This window comes from Lonchura striata, chromosome 7 (genome assembly GCF_050655825.1).
Source record: "Lonchura striata isolate lonStrDom1 chromosome 7, ASM5065582v1, whole genome shotgun sequence".
Classification (NCBI taxonomy): Eukaryota; Metazoa; Chordata; class Aves; order Passeriformes; family Estrildidae; genus Lonchura; species Lonchura striata.
Window position 1 is genome coordinate 40647517 of NC_140709.1, and position 21278 is coordinate 40668794.

Sequence of the window (21278 nt, forward strand, 5' to 3'; positions counted from 1 at the left end):
GTTCTTGCGTCTCGACAACTCAACGGAGTGCTTCATTTCTGCAGTTGCCATCGAGGTCTCTGCACTCGGAGCCTCAGAGGACGAGCACGAGTTTTCCAGGAGGGGCTGCATCAGGACGAATTCAAAACTCAGGAGAATTGTCCTGGAACACCTTCCATAAGGATGCTAGAATGGAATTGAAGACGCAGGCGAGTGTCCACCACGGTCCTCTAGCAGTCCTTAGGGTGCGCGCAGAAGGCCGGTGCTCTGCGGCTTCGTTCTTCGCCCTCGTACAAGCTACCGCTCTGTCCGGCTCCCGGAGCAGGAGAAGCGGCTGCTTCGCGCACACAGCAGCGGAGCGGCAGCCGTACGCTCCGAAGCGCTGCTTCAGCCGAAAGACGCCGGCGACCGGCGTTTGGCTTCGGACAGCAGCCGAGAGCCGTAGTGTGCGTCTGCACTAGACTGCAGGATAACGAAAAGCTTTGGCAGTGTGTCTCGCAGGGAGATAGCTTAGGAGCGCAGCGCACTTATGCCTCCCTTGTCCAGAAACACGATTTTACTGCACACTCCTAAAACACTGCTCTTTCCAGGGCAATATATAAGCTGCTTTCTGACGGCCGTGATCTTTCGGGGACTCTTGCTCAGCGCGTTGTTTTAACGTGCCCATGCCGTCGTGGTATTCAGTGCACAGTGAAGGCAATCGAAAAAGTCCAGGTGCTGCTGACTCCCAAACACAAGGCGCTGGCTAGGTTCTTGCTTCTCGACAACTCAACGTAGCCCTTCATTTCTGCAGTTGCCATCGAGGTCTCTGCATGTCGGAGACTCAGAGGACGAGCACGAGTTTCCCAGGAGGGGCTGCATCAGGACGAATTCAAAATTCAGGAAAATTGTCCTGGAACACTTTCCATAAGGATGCTAGAAGGGAATTGAAGAGGCGGGCGAGCGGCCACCATGGTCCTCTAGCAGTCCTTAGGGTGCGCGCAGAAGCCCGGTGCTCTTCGGCTTCGCTCTTCGCCCTCGTACAAGCTACCGCTCTGTCCGGCTCCCGGAGCAGGAGAAGCGGCTGCTTCGCGCACACAACAGCGGAGCGGCAGCCGTACGCTCCGAAGCGCAGCTTCAGCCGAAAGACGCCGGCGACCGGCGCTTGGCTTCGGACAGCTCCGGAGAGCCGGAGTGTGCGTCTGCACTAGACTGCATGATAGCGAAAAGCTTTGGCAGTGTGTCTCGCAGGGAGATAGCTTAGGAGCGCAGCGCACTTATGCCTCCCTTGTCCAGAAACACGGATTTGCTGTACTCTCCAAAAACACTGCAGTTTCCAGGACAAGATGCCAGATGCTCTCTGATGCCCGTACTCTCTTCCTCCTCTTGCCCACCTTGTTTTTCTAGCGTGCACATGTCTCGGCAATCAGTGCACAGTGAAGGCAAACGCAAAAGTGCAGCAGCTGCTGACTCCCAGACACTTAGGCGCTGGCTATATTCTTGCTTCTCGACAACACAACGCAGCCCTTCATTTCTGCAGCTGCCATCGATGTTTCTGCATCTCGGAGCCTCAGGGGACGAGCACGAGTTTCCCAGGAGGGGCTGTATCAGGACGAACCCATAAGCAATGAAAGTTGTCCTGAAACAGCTCCATAGAGCATGCCAGCTGTGAATTGATAGGTTAGGGAGGTGCAGCCACCTTCCTCTAGCAGCCCGTAGGCTGTGCACACAAGTCCGGTGCTCTGCGGCTTCGTTCTTCGCCCTCGTACAAGCTACCGCTCTGTCCGGCTCCCGGAGCAGGAGAAGCGGCTGCTTCGCGCACACAACAGCCGTACGCTCCGAAGCGCTGCTTCAGCCGAAAGACGCCGGCGACCGGCGCTTCGCTTCGGACAGCTCCGGAGAGCCGTAGTGTGCGTCTGCACTAGACTGCATCATAGCGAAAAGCTTTGGCAGTGTGTCTCGCAGGGAGATAGCTTAGGAGCGCAGCGCACTTATGCCTCCCTTGTCCAGAAACACGATTTTACTGCACACTCCAAAAACACTGCTCTTTCCAGGGCAATATATAAGCTGCTTTCTGACGGCCGTGATCTTTCGGGGACTCTTGCTCAGCTCGTTGTTTTAACGTGCCCATGCCGTCGTGGCATTCAGTGCACAGTGAAGGCAATCGCAAAAGTCCAGCAGCTGCTGACTCCCAAACACAAGGCGCTGGCTATGTTCCTGCGTCTCGACAACTCAACGGAGTGCTTCATTTCTGCAGTTGCCATCGAGGTCTCTGCACTCGGAGCCTCAGAGGACGAGCACGAGTTTTCCAGGAGGGGCTGCATCAGGACGAATTCAAAACTCAGGAGAATTGTCCTGGAACACCTTCCATAAGGATGCTAGAATGGAATTGAAGACGCAGGCGAGTGTCCACCACGGTCCTCTAGCAGTCCTTAGGGTGCGCGCAGAAGCCCGGTGCTCTGCGGCTTCGTTCTTCGCCCTCGTACAAGCTAGCGCTCTGTCCGGCTCCCGGAGCAGGAGAAGCGGCTGCTTCGCGCACACAGCAGCGGAGCGGCAGCCGTACGCTCCGAAGCGCTGCTTCAGCCGAAAGACGCCGGCGACCGGCGTTTGGCTTCGGACAGCAGCCGAGAGCCGTAGTGTGCGTCTGCACTAGACTGCAGGATAACGAAAAGCTTTGGCAGTGTGTCTCGCAGGGAGATAGCTTAGGAGCGCAGCGCACTTATGCCTCCCTTGTCCAGAAACACGATTTTACTGCACACTCCTAAAACACTGCTCTTTCCAGGGCAATATATAAGCTGCTTTCTGACGGCCGTGATCTTTCGGGGACTCTTGCTCAGCGCGTTGTTTTAACGTGCCCATGCCGTCGTGGTATTCAGTGCACAGTGAAGGCAATCGAAAAAGTCCAGGTGCTGCTGACTCCCAAACACAAGGCGCTGGCTAGGTTCTTGCTTCTCGACAACTCAACGTAGCCCTTCATTTCTGCAGTTGCCATCGAGGTCTCTGCATGTCGGAGACTCAGAGGACGAGCACGAGTTTCCCAGGAGGGGCTGCATCAGGACGAATTCAAAATTCAGGAAAATTGTCCTGGAACACTTTCCATAAGGATGCTAGAAGGGAATTGAAGAGGCGGGCGAGCGGCCACCATGGTCCTCTAGCAGCCCGTAGGCTGTGCACACAAGTCCGGTGCTCTGCGGCTTCGTTCTTCGCCCTCCTACAAGCTACCGCTCTGTCCGGCTCCCGGAGCAGGAGAAGCGGCTGCTTCGCGCACACAACAGCCGTACGCTCCGAAGCGCTGCTTCAGCCGAAAGACGCCGGCGACCGGCGCTTCGCTTCGGACAGCTCCGGAGAGCCGTAGTGTGCGTCTGCACTAGACTGCATCATAGCGAAAAGCTTTGGCAGTGTGTCTTAGCAGGGAGATAGCTTAGGAGCGCAGCGCACTTATGCCTCCCTTGTCCAGAAACACGATTTTACTGCACACTCCAAAAACACTGCTCTTTCCAGGGCAATATATAAGATGCTTTCTGACGGCCGTGATCTTTCGGGGACTCTTGCTCAGCTCGTTGTTTTAACGTGCCCATGCCGTCGTGGCATTCAGTGCACAGTGAAAGCAATCGCAAAAGTCCAGCAGCTGCTGACTCCCAAACACAAGGCGCTGGCTATGTTCTTGCTTCTCGACAACTCAACGGAGTGCTTCATTTCTGCTGTTGCCATCGAGGTCTCTGCACTCGGAGCCTCAGAGGACGAGCACGAGTTTCCCAGGAGGGGCTGCATCAGGACGAATTCAAAACTCAGGAGAATTGTCCTGGAACACCTTCCATAAGGATGCTAGAATGGAATTGAAGACGCAGGCGAGTGTCCACCACGGTCCTCTAGCAGTCCTTAGGGTGCGCGCAGAAGCCCGGTGCTCTGCGGCTTCGTTCTTCGCCCTCGTACAAGCTAGCGCTCTGTCCGGCTCCCGGAGCAGGAGAAGCGGCTGCTTCGCGCACACAGCAGCGGAGCGGCAGCCGTACGCTCCGAAGCGCTGCTTCAGCCGAAAGACGCCGGCGACCGGCGTTTGGCTTCGGACAGCAGCCGAGAGCCGTAGTGTGCGTCTGCACTAGACTGCATCATAGCGAAAAGCTTTGGCAGTGTGTCTCGCAGGGAGATAGCTTAGGAGCGCAGCGCACTTATGCCTCCCTTGTCCAGAAACACGATTTTACTGCACACTCCTAAAACACTGCTCTTTCCAGGGCAATATATAAGCTGCTTTCTGACGGCCGTGATCTTTCGGGACTCTTGCTCAGCGCGTTGTTTTAACGTGCCCATGCCGTCGTGGTATTCAGTGCACAGTGAAGGCAATCGAAAAAGTCCAGGTGCTGCTGACTCCCAAACACAAGGCGCTGGCTAGGTTCTTGCTTCTCGACAACTCAACGTAGCCCTTCATTTCTGCAGTTGCCATCGAGGTCTCTGCATGTCGGAGACTCAGAGGACGAGCACGAGTTTCCCAGGAGGGGCTGCATCAGGACGAATTCAAAATTCAGGAAAATTGTCCTGGAACACTTTCCATAAGGATGCTAGAAGGGAATTGAAGAGGCGGGCGAGCGGCCACCATGGTCCTCTAGCAGTCCTTAGGGTGCGCGCAGAAGCCCGGTGCTCTTCGACTTCGTTCTTCGCCCTCGTACAAGCTACCGCTCTGTCCGGCTCCCGGAGCAGGAGAAGCGGCTGCTTCGCGCACACAAGAGCGGAGCGGCAGCCGTACGCTCCGAAGCGCAGCTTCAGCCGAAAGACGCCGGCCACCGGCGCTTGGCTTCGGACAGCTCCGGAGAGCCGGAGTGTGCGTCTGCACTAGACTGCATGATAGCGAAAAGCTTTGGCAGTGTGTCTCGCAGGGAGATAGCTTAGGAGCGCAGCGCACTTATGCCTCCCTTGTCCAGAAACACGATTTTACTGCACACTCCAAAAACACTGCTCTTTCCAGGGCAATATATAAGATGCTTTCTGACGGCCGTGATCTTTCGGGGACTCTTGCTCAGCTCGTTGTTTTAACGTGCCCATGCCGTCGTGGCATTCAGTGCACAGTGAAGGCAATCGCAAAAGTCCAGCAGCTGCTGACTCCCAAACACAAGGCGCTGGCTATGTTCTTGCTTCTCGACAACTCAACGGAGTGCTTCATTTCTGCTGTTGCCATCGAGGTCTCTGCACTCGGAGCCTCAGAGGACGAGCACGAGTTTCCCAGGAGGGGCTGCATCAGGACGAATTCAAAACTCAGGAGAATTGTCCTGGAACACCTTCCATAAGGATGCTAGAATGGAATTGAAGACGCAGGCGAGTGTCCACCACGGTCCTCTAGCAGTCCTTAGGGTGCGCGCAGAAGCCCGGTGCTCTTCGACTTCGTTCTTCGCCCTCGTACAAGCTACCGCTCTGTCCGGCTCCCGGAGCAGGAGAAGCGGCTGCTTCGCGCACACAGCAGCGGAGCGGCAGCCGTACGCTCCGAAGCGCTGCTTCAGCCGAAAGACGCCGGCGACCGGCGTTTGGCTTCGGACAGCAGCCGAGAGCCGTAGTGTGCGTCTGCACTAGACTGCAGGATAACGAAAAGCTTTGGCAGTGTGTCTCGCAGGGAGATAGCTTAGGAGCGCAGCGCACTTATGCCTCCCTTTTCCAGAAACACGATTTTACTGCACACTCCTAAAACACTGCTCTTTCCAGGGCAATATATAAGCTGCTTTCTGACGGCCGTGATCTTTCGGGACTCTTGCTCAGCGCGTTGTTTTAACGTGCCCATGCCGTCCTGGCATTCAGTGCACAGTGAAAGCAATCGCAAAAGTCCAGGTGCTGCTGACTCCCAAACACAAGGCGCTGGCTATGTTCTTGCGTCTCGACAACTCAACGGAGTGCTTCATTTCTGCAGTTGCCATCGAGGTCTCTGCACTCGGAGACTCAGAGGACGAGCACGAGTTTCCCAGGAGGGGCTGCATCAGGACGAATTCAAAACTCAGGAGAATTATCCTGGACAACCTTCCATAAGGATGCTAGAATGGAATTGAAGACGCAGGCGAGTGTCCACCACGGTCCTCTAGCAGTCCTTAGGGTGCGCGCAGAAGGCCGGTGCTCTGCGGCTTCGTTCTTCGCCCTCGTACAAGCTACCGCTCTGTCCGGCTCCCGGAGCAGGAGAAGCGGCTGCTTCGCGCACACAACAGCGGAGCGGCAGCCGTACGCTCCGAAGCGCAGCTTCAGCCGAAAGACGCCGGCCACCGGCGCTTGGCTTCGGACAGCTCCGGAGAGCCGGAGTGTGCGTCTGCACTAGACTGCATGATAGCGAAAAGCTTTGGCAGTGTGTCTCGCAGGGAGATAGCTTAGGAGCGCAGCGCACTTATGCCTCCCTTGTCCAGAAACACGGATTTGCTGTACTCTCCAAAAACACTGCAGTTTCCAGGACATGATGCCAGATGCTCTCTGATGCCCGTACTCTCTTCCTCCTCTTGCCCACCTTGTTTTTTTAGCGTGCACATGTCTCGGCAATCAGTGCACAGTGAAGGCAATCGCAAAAGTGCAGCAGCTGCTGACTCCCAGACACTTAGGCGCTGGCTATGTTCTTGCTTCTCGACAACTCAACGCAGCCCTTCATTTCTGCAGCTGCCATCGATGTTTCTGCATCTCGGAGCCTCAGGGGACGAGCACGAGTTTCCCAGGAGGGGCTGTATCAGGACGAACCCATAAGCAATGAAAGTTGTCCTGGAACAGCTCCATAGAGCATGCCAGCTGTGAATTGATAGGTTAGGGAGGTGCAGCCACCTTCCTCTAGCAGCCCGTAGGCTGTGCACACAAGTCCGGTGCTCTGCGGCTTCGTTCTTCGCCCTCGTACAAGCTACCGCTCTGTCCGGCTCCCGGAGCAGGAGAAGCGGCTGCTTCGCGCACACAACAGCCGTACGCTCCGAAGCGCTGCTTCAGCCGAAAGACGCCGGCGACCGGCGCTTGGCTTCGGACAGCTCCGGAGAGCCGTAGTGTGCGTCTGCACTAGACTGCATCATAGCGAAAAGCTTTGGCAGTGTGTCTCGCAGGGAGATAGCTTAGGAGCGCAGCGCACTTATGCCTCCCTTGTCCAGAAACACGATTTTACTGCACACTCCTAAAACACTGCTCTTTCCAGGGCAATATATAAGCTGCTTTCTGACGGCCGTGATCTTTCGGGGACTCTTGCTCAGCGCGTTGTTTTAACGTGCCCATGCCGTCGTGGTATTCAGTGCACAGTGAAGGCAATCGAAAAAGTCCAGGTGCTGCTGACTCCCAAACACAAGGCGCTGGCTAGGTTCTTGCTTCTCGACAACTCAACGTAGCCCTTCATTTCTGCAGTTGCCATCGAGGTCTCTGCATGTCGGAGACTCAGAGGACGAGCACGAGTTTCCCAGGAGGGGCTGCATCAGGACGAATTCAAAATTCAGGAAAATTGTCCTGGAACACTTTCCATAAGGATGCTAGAAGGGAATTGAAGAGGCGGGCGAGCGGCCACCATGGTCCTCTAGCAGTCCTTAGGGTGCGCGCAGAAGCCCGGTGCTCTTCGGCTTCGCTCTTCGCCCTCGTACAAGCTACCGCTCTGTCCGGCTCCCGGAGCAGGAGAAGCGGCTGCTTCGCGCACACAACAGCGGAGCGGCAGCCGTACGCTCCGAAGCGCTGCTTCAGCCGAAAGACGCCGGCGACCGGCGCTTCGCTTCGGACAGCTCCGGAGAGCCGTAGTGTGCGTCTGCACTAGACTGCATGATAGCGAAAAGCTTTGGCAGTGTGTCTCGCAGGGAGATAGCTTAGGAGCGCAGCGCACTTATGCCTCCCTTGTCCAGAAACACGGATTTGCTGTACTCTCCAAAAACACTGCAGTTTCCAGGACATGATGCCAGATGCTCTCTGATGCCCGTACTCTCTTCCTCCTCTTGCCCACCTTGTTTTTTTAGCGTGCACATGTCTCGGCAATCAGTGCACAGTGAAGGCAATCGCAAAAGTGCAGCAGCTGCTGACTCCCAGACACTTAGGCGCTGGCTATGTTCTTGCTTCTCGACAACTCAACGCAGCCCTTCATTTCTGCAGCTGCCATCGATGTTTCTGCATCTCGGAGCCTCAGGGGACGAGCACGAGTTTCCCAGGAGGGGCTGTATCAGGACGAACCCATAAGCAATGAAAGTTGTCCTGGAACAGCTCCATAGAGCATGCCAGCTGTGAATTGATAGGTTAGGGAGGTGCAGCCACCTTCCTCTAGCAGCCCGTAGGCTGTGCACACAAGTCCGGTGCTCTGCGGCTTCGTTCTTCGCCCTCGTACAAGCTACCGCTCTGTCCGGCTCCCGGAGCAGGAGAAGCGGCTGCTTCGCGCACACAACAGCCGTACGCTCCGAAGCGCTGCTTCAGCCGAAAGACGCCGGCGACCGGCGTTTGGCTTCGGACAGCAGCCGAGAGCCGTAGTGTGCGTCTGCACTAGACTGCAGGATAACGAAAAGCTTTGGCAGTGTGTCTCGCAAGGAGATAGCTTAGGAGCGCAGCGCACTTATGCCTCCCTTGTCCAGAAACACGATTTTACTGCACACTCCTAAAACACTGATCTTTCCAGGGCAATATATAAGCTGCTTTCTGACGGCCGTGATCTTTCGGGGACTCTTGCTCAGCTCGTTGTTTTAACGTGCCCATGCCGTCGTGGCATTCAGTGCACAGTGAAGGCAATCGCAAAAGTCCAGCAGCTGCTGACTCCCAAACACAAGGCGCTGGCTATGTTCTTGCGTCTCGACAACTCAACGGAGTGCTTCATTTCTGCAGTTGCCATCGAGGTCTCTGCATGTCGGAGACTCAGAGGACGAGCAGGAGTTTCCCAGGAGGGGCTGCATCAGGAGGAATTCAAAATTCAGGAAAATTGTCCTGGAACACTTTCCATAAGGATGCTAGAAGGGAATTGAAGAGGCGGGCGAGCGGCCACCATGGTCCTCTAGCAGCCCGTAGGCTGTGCACACAAGTCCGGTGCTCTGCGGCTTCGTTCTTCGCCCTCCTACAAGCTACCGCTCTGTCCGGCTCCCGGAGCAGGAGAAGCGGCTGCTTCGCGCACACAACAGCCGTACGCTCCGAAGCGCTGCTTCAGCCGAAAGACGCCGGCGACCGGCGCTTCGCTTCGGACAGCTCCGGAGAGCCGGAGTGTGCGTCTGCACTAGACTGCATCCTAGCGAAAAGCTTTGGCAGTGTGTCTTAGCAGGGAGATAGCTTAGGAGCGCAGCGCACTTATGCCTCCCTTGTCCAGAAACACGATTTTACTGCACACTCCAAAAACACTGCTCTTTCCAGGGCAATATATAAGATGCTTTCTGACGGCCGTGATCTTTCGGGGACTCTTGCTCAGCTCGTTGTTTTAACGTGCCCATGCCGTCCTGGCATTCAGTGCACAGTGAAAGCAATCGCAAAAGTCCAGGTGCTGCTGACTCCCAAACACAAGGCGCTGGCTATGTTCTTGCGTCTCGACAACTCAACGGAGTGCTTCATTTCTGCAGTTGCCATCGAGGTCTCTGCACTCGGAGCCTCAGAGGACGAGCACGAGTTTTCCAGGAGGGGCTGCATCAGGACGAATTCAAAACTCAGGAGAATTGTCCTGGAACACCTTCCATAAGGATGCTAGAATGGAATTGAAGACGCAGGCGAGTGTCCACCACGGTCCTCTAGCAGTCCTTAGGGTGCGCGCAGAAGCCCGGTGCTCTGCGGCTTCGTTCTTCGCCCTCGTACAAGCTACCGCTCTGTCCGGCTCCCGGAGCAGGAGAAGCGGCTGCTTCGCGCACACAGCAGCGGAGCGGCAGCCGTACGCTCCGAAGCGCTGCTTCAGCCGAAAGACGCCGGCGACCGGCGTTTGGCTTCGGACAGCAGCCGAGAGCCGTAGTGTGCGTCTGCACTAGACTGCAGGATAACGAAAAGCTTTGGCAGTGTGTCTCGCAGGGAGATAGCTTAGGAGCGCAGCGCACTTATGCCTCCCTTGTCCAGAAACACGATTTTACTGCACACTCCTAAAACACTGCTCTTTCCAGGGCAATATATAAGCTGCTTTCTGACGGCCGTGATCTTTCGGGGACTCTTGCTCAGCGCGTTGTTTTAACGTGCCCATGCCGTCGTGGTATTCAGTGCACAGTGAAGGCAATCGAAAAAGTCCAGGTGCTGCTGACTCCCAAACACAAGGCGCTGGCTAGGTTCTTGCTTCTCGACAACTCAACGTAGCCCTTCATTTCTGCAGTTGCCATCGAGGTCTCTGCATGTCGGAGACTCAGAGGACGAGCACGAGTTTCCCAGGAGGGGCTGCATCAGGACGAATTCAAAATTCAGGAAAATTGTCCTGGAACACTTTCCATAAGGATGCTAGAAGGGAATTGAAGAGGCGGGCGAGCGGCCACCATGGTCCTCTAGCAGTCCTTAGGGTGCGCGCAGAAGCCCGGTGCTCTTCGGCTTCGCTCTTCGCCCTCGTACAAGCTACCGCTCTGTCCGGCTCCCGGAGCAGGAGAAGCGGCTGCTTCGCGCACACAACAGCGGAGCGGCAGCCGTACGCTCCGAAGCGCTGCTTCAGCCGAAAGACGCCGGCGACCGGCGCTTCGCTTCGGACAGCTCCGGAGAGCCGTAGTGTGCGTCTGCACTAGACTGCATGATAGCGAAAAGCTTTGGCAGTGTGTCTCGCAGGGAGATAGCTTAGGAGCGCAGCGCACTTATGCCTCCCTTGTCCAGAAACACGGATTTGCTGTACTCTCCAAAAACACTGCAGTTTCCAGGACATGATGCCAGATGCTCTCTGATGCCCGTACTCTCTTCCTCCTCTTGCCCACCTTGTTTTTTTAGCGTGCACATGTCTCGGCAATCAGTGCACAGTGAAGGCAATCGCAAAAGTGCAGCAGCTGCTGACTCCCAGACACTTAGGCGCTGGCTATGTTCTTGCTTCTCGACAACTCAACGCAGCCCTTCATTTCTGCAGCTGCCATCGATGTTTCTGCATCTCGGAGCCTCAGGGGACGAGCACGAGTTTCCCAGGAGGGGCTGTATCAGGACGAACCCATAAGCAATGAAAGTTGTCCTGGAACAGCTCCATAGAGCATGCCAGCTGTGAATTGATAGGTTAGGGAGGTGCAGCCACCTTCCTCTAGCAGCCCGTAGGCTGTGCACACAAGTCCGGTGCTCTGCGGCTTCGTTCTTCGCCCTCGTACAAGCTACCGCTCTGTCCGGCTCCCGGAGCAGGAGAAGCGGCTGCTTCGCGCACACAACAGCCGTACGCTCCGAAGCGCTGCTTCAGCCGAAAGACGCCGGCGACCGGCGTTTGGCTTCGGACAGCAGCCGAGAGCCGTAGTGTGCGTCTGCACTAGACTGCAGGATAACGAAAAGCTTTGGCAGTGTGTCTCGCAAGGAGATAGCTTAGGAGCGCAGCGCACTTATGCCTCCCTTGTCCAGAAACACGATTTTACTGCACACTCCTAAAACACTGATCTTTCCAGGGCAATATATAAGCTGCTTTCTGACGGCCGTGATCTTTCGGGGACTCTTGCTCAGCTCGTTGTTTTAACGTGCCCATGCCGTCGTGGCATTCAGTGCACAGTGAAGGCAATCGCAAAAGTCCAGCAGCTGCTGACTCCCAAACACAAGGCGCTGGCTATGTTCTTGCGTCTCGACAACTCAACGGAGTGCTTCATTTCTGCAGTTGCCATCGAGGTCTCTGCATGTCGGAGACTCAGAGGACGAGCAGGAGTTTCCCAGGAGGGGCTGCATCAGGAGGAATTCAAAATTCAGGAAAATTGTCCTGGAACACTTTCCATAAGGATGCTAGAAGGGAATTGAAGAGGCGGGCGAGCGGCCACCATGGTCCTCTAGCAGCCCGTAGGCTGTGCACACAAGTCCGGTGCTCTGCGGCTTCGTTCTTCGCCCTCCTACAAGCTACCGCTCTGTCCGGCTCCCGGAGCAGGAGAAGCGGCTGCTTCGCGCACACAACAGCCGTACGCTCCGAAGCGCTGCTTCAGCCGAAAGACGCCGGCGACCGGCGCTTCGCTTCGGACAGCTCCGGAGAGCCGGAGTGTGCGTCTGCACTAGACTGCATCCTAGCGAAAAGCTTTGGCAGTGTGTCTTAGCAGGGAGATAGCTTAGGAGCGCAGCGCACTTATGCCTCCCTTGTCCAGAAACACGATTTTACTGCACACTCCAAAAACACTGCTCTTTCCAGGGCAATATATAAGATGCTTTCTGACGGCCGTGATCTTTCGGGGACTCTTGCTCAGCTCGTTGTTTTAACGTGCCCATGCCGTCGTGGCATTCAGTGCACAGTGAAAGCAATCGCAAAAGTCCAGGTGCTGCTGACTCCCAAACACAAGGCGCTGGCTATGTTCTTGCGTCTCGACAACTCAACGGAGTGCTTCATTTCTGCAGTTGCCATCGAGGTCTCTGCACTCGGAGCCTCAGAGGACGAGCACGAGTTTTCCAGGAGGGGCTGCATCAGGACGAATTCAAAACTCAGGAGAATTGTCCTGGAACACCTTCCATAAGGATGCTAGAATGGAATTGAAGACGCAGGCGAGTGTCCACCACGGTCCTCTAGCAGTCCTTAGGGTGCGCGCAGAAGCCCGGTGCTCTGCGGCTTCGTTCTTCGCCCTCGTACAAGCTAGCGCTCTGTCCGGCTCCCGGAGCAGGAGAAGCGGCTGCTTCGCGCACACAGCAGCGGAGCGGCAGCCGTACGCTCCGAAGCGCTGCTTCAGCCGAAAGACGCCGGCGACCGGCGTTTGGCTTCGGACAGCAGCCGAGAGCCGTAGTGTGCGTCTGCACTAGACTGCAGGATAACGAAAAGCTTTGGCAGTGTGTCTCGCAGGGAGATAGCTTAGGAGCGCAGCGCACTTATGCCTCCCTTGTCCAGAAACACGATTTTACTGCACACTCCTAAAACACTGCTCTTTCCAGGGCAATATATAAGCTGCTTTCTGACGGCCGTGATCTTTCGGGGACTCTTGCTCAGCGCGTTGTTTTAACGTGCCCATGCCGTCGTGGTATTCAGTGCACAGTGAAGGCAATCGAAAAAGTCCAGGTGCTGCTGACTCCCAAACACAAGGCGCTGGCTAGGTTCTTGCTTCTCGACAACTCAACGTAGCCCTTCATTTCTGCAGTTGCCATCGAGGTCTCTGCATGTCGGAGACTCAGAGGACGAGCACGAGTTTCCCAGGAGGGGCTGCATCAGGACGAATTCAAAATTCAGGAAAATTGTCCTGGAACACTTTCCATAAGGATGCTAGAAGGGAATTGAAGAGGCGGGCGAGCGGCCACCATGGTCCTCTAGCAGTCCTTAGGGTGCGCGCAGAAGCCCGGTGCTCTTCGGCTTCGCTCTTCGCCCTCGTACAAGCTACCGCTCTGTCCGGCTCCCGGAGCAGGAGAAGCGGCTGCTTCGCGCACACAACAGCGGAGCGGCAGCCGTACGCTCCGAAGCGCTGCTTCAGCCGAAAGACGCCGGCGACCGGCGCTTCGCTTCGGACAGCTCCGGAGAGCCGTAGTGTGCGTCTGCACTAGACTGCATGATAGCGAAAAGCTTTGGCAGTGTGTCTCGCAGGGAGATAGCTTAGGAGCGCAGCGCACTTATGCCTCCCTTGTCCAGAAACACGGATTTGCTGTACTCTCCAAAAACACTGCAGTTTCCAGGACATGATGCCAGATGCTCTCTGATGCCCGTACTCTCTTCCTCCTCTTGCCCACCTTGTTTTTCTAGCGTGCACATGTCTCGGCAATCAGTGCACAGTGAAGGCAAACGCAAAAGTGCAGCAGCTGCTGACTCCCAGACACTTAGGCGCTGGCTATATTCTTGCTTCTCGACAACTCAACGCAGCCCTTCATTTCTGCAGCTGCCATCGATGTTTCTGCATCTCGGAGCCTCAGGGGACGAGCACGAGTTTCCCAGGAGGGGCTGTATCAGGACGAACCCATAAGCAATGAAAGTTGTCCTGGAACAGCTCCATAGAGCATGCCAGCTGTGAATTGATAGGTTAGGGAGGTGCAGCCACCTTCCTCTAGCAGCCCGTAGGCTGTGCACACAAGTCCGGTGCTCTGCGGCTTCGTTCTTCGCCCTCGTGCAAGCTACCGCTCTGTCCGGCTCCCGGAGCAGGAGAAGCGGCTGCTTCGCGCACACAACAGCCGTACGCTCCGAAGCGCAGCTTCAGCCGAAAGACGCCGGCCACCGGCGCTTGGCTTCGGACAGCTCCGGAGAGCCGTAGTGTGCGTCTGCACTAGACTGCATGATAGCGAAAAGCTTTGGCAGTGTGTCTCGCAGGGAGATAGCTTAGGAGCGCAGCGCACTTATGCCTCCCTTGTCCAGAAACACGGATTTGCTGTACTCTCCAAAAACACTGCAGTTTCCAGGACATGATGCCAGATGCTCTCTGATGCCCGTACTCTCTTCCTCCTCTTGCCCACCTTGTTTTTTTAGCGTGCACATGTCTCGGCAATCAGTGCACAGTGAAGGCAATCGCAAAAGTGCAGCAGCTGCTGACTCCCAGACACTTAGGCGCTGGCTATGTTCTTGCTTCTCGACAACTCAACGCAGCCCTTCATTTCTGCAGCTGCCATCGATGTTTCTGCATCTCGGAGCCTCAGGGGACGAGCACGAGTTTCCCAGGAGGGGCTGTATCAGGACGAACCCATAAGCAATGAAAGTTGTCCTGGAACAGCTCCATAGAGCATGCCAGCTGTGAATTGATAGGTTAGGGAGGTGCAGCCACCTTCCTCTAGCAGCCCGTAGGCTGTGCACACAAGTCCGGTGCTCTGCGGCTTCGTTCTTCGCCCTCGTACAAGCTACCGCTCTGTCCGGCTCCCGGAGCAGGAGAAGCGGCTGCTTCGCGCACACAACAGCCGTACGCTCCGAAGCGCTGCTTCAGCCGAAAGACGCCGGCGACCGGCGTTTGGCTTCGGACAGCAGCCGAGAGCCGTAGTGTGCGTCTGCACTAGACTGCAGGATAACGAAAAGCTTTGGCAGTGTGTCTCGCAAGGAGATAGCTTAGGAGCGCAGCGCACTTATGCCTCCCTTGTCCAGAAACACGATTTTACTGCACACTCCTAAAACACTGCTCTTTCCAGGGCAATATATAAGCTGCTTTCTGACGGCCGTGATCTTTCGGGACTCTTGCTCAGCGCGTTGTTTTAACGTGCCCATGCCGTCCTGGCATTCAGTGCACAGTGAAAGCAATAGCAAAAGTCCAGGTGCTGCTGACTCCCAAACACAAGGCGCTGGCTATGTTCTTGCGTCTCGACAACTCAACGGAGTGCTTCATTTCTGCAGTTGCCATCGAGGTCTCTGCACTCGGAGACTCAGAGGACGAGCACGAGTTTCCCAGGAGGGGCTGCATCAGGACGAATTCAAAACTCAGGAGAATTGTCCTGGAACACCTTCCATAAGGATGCTAGAATGGAATTGAAGACGCAGGCGAGTGTCCACCACGGTCCTCTAGCAGTCCTTAGGGTGCGCGCAGAAGGCCGGTGCTCTGCGGCTTCGTTCTTCGCCCTCGTACAAGCTACCGCTCTGTCCGGCTCCCGGAGCAGGAGAAGCGGCTGCTTCGCGCACACAACAGCGGAGCGGCAGCCGTACGCTCCGAAGCGCAGCTTCAGCCGAAAGACGCCGGCCACCGGCGCTTGGCTTCGGACAGCTCCGGAGAGCCGGAGTGTGCGTCTGCACTAGACTGCATGATAGCGAAAAGCTTTGGCAGTGTGTCTCGCAGGGAGATAGCTTAGGAGCGCAGCGCACTTATGCCTCCCTTGTCCAGAAACACGGATTTGCTGTACTCTCCAAAAACACTGCAGTTTCCAGGACATGATGCCAGATGCTCTCTGATGCCCGTACTCTCTTCCTCCTCTTGCCCACCTTGTTTTTTTAGCGTGCACATGTCTCGGCAATCAGTGCACAGTGAAGGCAATCGCAAAAGTGCAGCAGCTGCTGACTCCCAGACACTTAGGCGCTGGCTATGTTCTTGCTTCTCGACAACTCAACGCAGCCCTTCATTTCTGCAGCTGCCATCGATGTTTCTGCATCTCGGAGCCTCAGGGGACGAGCACGAGTTTCCCAGGAGGGGCTGTATCAGGACGAACCCATAAGCAATGAAAGTTGTCCTGAAACAGCTCCATAGAGCATGCCAGCTGTGAATTGATAGGTTAGGGAGGTGCAGCCACCTTCCTCTAGCAGCCCGTAGGCTGTGCACACAAGTCCGGTGCTCTGCGGCTTCGTTCTTCGCCCTCGTACAAGCTACCGCTCTGTCCGGCTCCCGGAGCAGGAGAAGCGGCTGCTTCGCGCACACAACAGCCGTACGCTCCGAAGCGCTGCTTCAGCCGAAAGACGCCGGCGACCGGCGCTTGGCTTCGGACAGCTGCGGAGAGCCGGAGTGTGCGTCTGCACTAGACTGCATCATAGCGAAAAGCTTTGGCAGTGTGTCTCGCAGGGAGATAGCTTAGGAGCGCAGCGCACTTATGCCTCCCTTGTCCAGAAACACGATTTTACTGCACACTCCAAAAACACTGCTCTTTCCAGGGCAATATATAAGCTGCTTTCTGACGGCCGTGATCTTTCGGGGACTCTTGCTCAGCTCGTTGTTTTAACGTGCCCATGCCGTCGTGGCATTCAGTGCACAGTGAAGGCAATCGCAAAAGTCCAGCAGCTGCTGACTCCCAAACACAAGGCGCTGGCTATGTTCTTGCGTCTCGACAACTCAACGGAGTGCTTCATTTCTGCAGTTGCCATCGAGGTCTCTGCACTCGGAGACTCAGAGGACGAGCACGAGTTTCCCAGGAGGGGCTGCATCAGGACGAATTCAAAACTCAGGAGAATTGTCCTGGAACACCTTCCATAAGGATGCTAGAATGGAATTGAAGACGCAGGCGAGTGTCCACCACGGTCCTCTAGCAGTCCTTAGGGTGCGCGCAGAAGGCCGGTGCTCTGCGGCTTCGTTCTTCGCCCTCGTACAAGCTAGCGCTCTGTCCGGCTCCCGGAGCAGGAGAAGCGGCTGCTTCGCGCACACAACAGCGGAGCGGCAGCCGTACGCTCCGAAGCGCTGCTTCAGCCGAAAGACGCCGGCGACCGGCGTTTGGCTTCGGACAGCAGCCGAGAGCCGTAGTGTGCGTCTGCACTAGACTGCAGGATAACGAAAAGCTTTGGCAGTGTGTCTCGCAGGGAGATAGCTTAGGAGCGCAGCGCACTTATGCCTCCCTTGTCCAGAAACACGATTTTACTGCACACTCCTAAAACACTGCTCTTTCCAGGGCAATATATAAGCTGCTTTCTGACGGCCGTGATCTTTCGGGGACTCTTGCTCAGCGCGTTGTTTTAACGTGCCCATGCCGTCGTGGTATTCAGTGCACAGTGAAGGCAATCGAAAAAGTCCAGGTGCTGCTGACTCCCAAACACAAGGCGCTGGCTAGGTTCTTGCTTCTCGACAACTCAACGTAGCCCTTCATTTCTGCAGTTGCCATCGAGGTCTCTGCATGTCGGAGACTCAGAGGACGAGCACGAGTTTCCCAGGAGGGGCTGCATCAGGACGAATTCAAAATTCAGGAAAATTGTCCTGGAACACTTTCCATAAGGATGCTAGAAGGGAATTGAAGAGGCGGGCGAGCGGCCACCATGGTCCTCTAGCAGTCCTTAGGGTGCGCGCAGAAGCCCGGTGCTCTTCGGCTTCGCTCTTCGCCCTCGTACAAGCTACCGCTCTGTCCGGCTCCCGGAGCAGGAGAAGCGGCTGCTTCGCGCACACAACAGCGGAGCGGCAGCCGTACGCTCCGAAGCGCTGCTTCAGCCGAAAGACGCCGGCGACCGGCGCTTCGCTTCGGACAGCTCCGGAGAGCCGTAGTGTGCGTCTGCACTAGACTGCATGATAGCGAAAAGCTTTGGCAGTGTGTCTCGCAGGGAGATAGCTTAGGAGCGCAGCGCACTTATGCCTCCCTTGTCCAGAAACACGGATTTGCTGTACTCTCCAAAAACACTGCAGTTTCCAGGACATGATGCCAGATGCTCTCTGATGCCCGTACTCTCTTCCTCCTCTTGCCCACCTTGTTTTTCTAGCGTGCACATGTCTCGGCAATCAGTGCACAGTGAAGGCAAACGCAAAAGTGCAGCAGCTGCTGACTCCCAGACACTTAGGCGCTGGCTATATTCTTGCTTCTCGACAACTCAACGCAGCCCTTCATTTCTGCAGCTGCCATCGATGTTTCTGCATCTCGGAGCCTCAGGGGACGAGCACGAGTTTCCCAGGAGGGGCTGTATCAGGACGAACCCATAAGCAATGAAAGTTGTCCTGGAACAGCTCCATAGAGCATGCCAGCTGTGAATTGATAGGTTAGGGAGGTGCAGCCACCTTCCTCTAGCAGCCCGTAGGCTGTGCACACAAGTCCGGTGCTCTGCGGCTTCGTTCTTCGCCCTCGTGCAAGCTACCGCTCTGTCCGGCTCCCGGAGCAGGAGAAGCGGCTGCTTCGCGCACACAACAGCCGTAGGCTCCGAAGCGCTGCTTCAGCCGAAAGACGCCGGCGACCGGCGCTTCGCTTCGGACAGCTCCGGAGAGCCGTAGTGTGCGTCTGCACTAGACTGCATGATAGCGAAAAGCTTTGGCAGTGTGTCTCGCAGGGAGATAGCTTAGGAGCGCAGCGCACTTATGCCTCCCTTGTCCAGAAACACGGATTTGCTGTACTCTCCAAAAACACTGCAGTTTCCAGGACATGATGCCAGATGCTCTCTGATGCCCGTACTCTCTTCCTCCTCTTGCCCACCTTGTTTTTTTAGCGTGCACATGTCTCGGCAATCAGTGCACAGTGAAGGCAATCGCAAAAGTGCAGCAGCTGCTGACTCCCAGACACTTAGGCGCTGGCTATGTTCTTGCTTCTCGACAACTCAACGCAGCCCTTCATTTCTGCAGCTGCCATCGATGTTTCTGCATCTCGGAGCCTCAGGGGACGAGCACGAGTTTCCCAGGAGGGGCTGTATCAGGACGAACCCATAAGCAATGAAAGTTGTCCTGGAACAGCTCCATAGAGCATGCCAGCTGTGAATTGATAGGTTAGGGAGGTGCAGCCACCTTCCTCTAGCAGCCCGTAGGCTGTGCACACAAGTCCGGTGCTCTGCGGCTTCGTTCTTCGCCCTCGTACAAGCTACCGCTCTGTCCGGCTCCCGGAGCAGGAGAAGCGGCTGCTTCGCGCACACAACAGCCGTACGCTCCGAAGCGCTGCTTCAGCCGAAAGACGCCGGCGACCGGCGTTTGGCTTCGGACAGCAGCCGAGAGCCGTAGTGTGCGTCTGCACTAGACTGCAGGATAACGAAAAGCTTTGGCAGTGTGTCTCGCAAGGAGATAGCTTAGGAGCGCAGCGCACTTATGCCTCCCTTGTCCAGAAACACGATTTTACTGCACACTCCTAAAACACTGCTCTTTCCAGGGCAATATATAAGCTGCTTTCTGACGGCCGTGATCTTTCGGGACTCTTGCTCAGCGCGTTGTTTTAACGTGCCCATGCCGTCCTGGCATTCAGTGCACAGTGAAAGCAATCGCAAAAGTCCAGGTGCTGCTGACTCCCAAACACAAGGCGCTGGCTATGTTCTTGCGTCTCGACAACTCAACGGAGTGCTTCATTTCTGCAGTTGCCATCGAGGTCTCTGCACTCGGAGACTCAGAGGACGAGCACGAGTTTCCCAGGAGGGGCTGCATCAGGACGAATTCAAAACTCAGGAGAATTGTCCTGGAACACCTTCCATAAGGATGCTAGAATGGAATTGAAGACGCAGGCGAGTGTCCACCACGGTCCTCTAGCAGTCCTTAGGGTGCGCGCAGAAGGCCGGTGCTCTGCGGCTTCGTTCTTCGCCCTCGTACAAGCTACCGCTCTGTCCGGCTCCCGGAGCAGGAGAAGCGGCTGCTTCGCGCACACAACAGCGGAGCGGCAGCCGTACGCTCCGAAGCGCAGCTTCAGCCGAAAGACGCCGGCCACCGGCGCTTGGCTTCGGACAGCTCCGGAGAGCCGGAGTGTGCGTCTGCACTAGACTGCATGATAGCGAAAAGCTTTGGCAGTGTGTCTCGCAGGGAGATAGCTTAGGAGCGCAGCGCACTTATGCCTCCCTTGTCCAGAAACACGGATTTGCTGTACTCTCCAAAAACACTGCAGTTTCCAGGACATGATGCCAGATGCTCTCTGATGCCCGTACTCTCTTCCTCCTCTTGCCCACCTTGTTTTTTTAGCGTGCACATGTCTCGGCAATCAGTGCACAGTGAAGGCAATCGCAAAAGTGCAGCAGCTGCTGACTCCCAGACACTTAGGCGCTGGCTATGTTCTTGCTTCTCGACAACTCAACGCAGCCCTTCATTTCTGCAGCTGCCATCGATGTTTCTGCATCTCGGAGCCTCAGGGGACGAGCACGAGTTTCCCAGGAGGGGCTGTATCAGGACGAACCCATAAGCAATGAAAGTTGTCCTGGAACAGCTCCATAGAGCATGCCAGCTGTGAATTGATAGGTTAGGGAGGTGCAGCCACCTTCCTCTAGCAGCCCGTAGGCTGTGCACACAAGTCCGGTGCTCTGCGGCTTCGTTCTTCGCCCTCGTACAAGCTACCGCTCTGTCCGGCTCCCGGAGCAGGAGAAGCGGCTGCTTCGCGCACACAACAGCCGTACGCTCCGAAGCGCTGCTTCAGCCGAAAGACGCCGGCGACCGGCGCTTGGCTTCGGACAGCTCCGGAGAGCCGTAGTGTGCGTCTGCACTAGACTGCATCATAGCGAAAAGCTTTGGCAGTGTGTCTCGCAAGGAGATAGCTTAGGAGCGCAGCGCACTTATGCCTCCCTTGTCCAGAAACACGATTTTACTGCACACTCCAAAAACACTGCTCTTTCCAGGGCAATATATAAGCTGCTTTCTGACGGCCGTGATCTTTCGGGGACTCTTGCTCAGCTCGTTGTTTTAACGTGCCCATGCCGTCGTGGCATTCAGTGCACAGTGAAGGCAATCGCAAAAGTCCAGCAGCTGCTGACTCCCAAACACAAGGCGCTGGCTATGTTCTTGCGTCTCGACAACTCAACGGAGTGCTTCATTTCTGCAGTTGCCATCGAGGTCTCTGCACTCGGAGCCTCAGAGGACGAGCACGAGTTTCCCAGGAGGGGCTGCATCAGGACGAATTCAAAACTCAGGAGAATTGTCCTGGAACACCTTCCATAAGGATGCTAGAATGGAATTGAAGACGCAGGCGAGTGTCCACCACGGTCCTCTAGCAGTCCTTAGGGTGCGCGCAGAAGCCCGGTGCTCTGCGGCTTCGTTCTTCGCCCTCGTACAAGCTAGCGCTCTGTCCGGCTCCCGGAGCAGGAGAAGCGGCTGCTTCGCGCACACAGC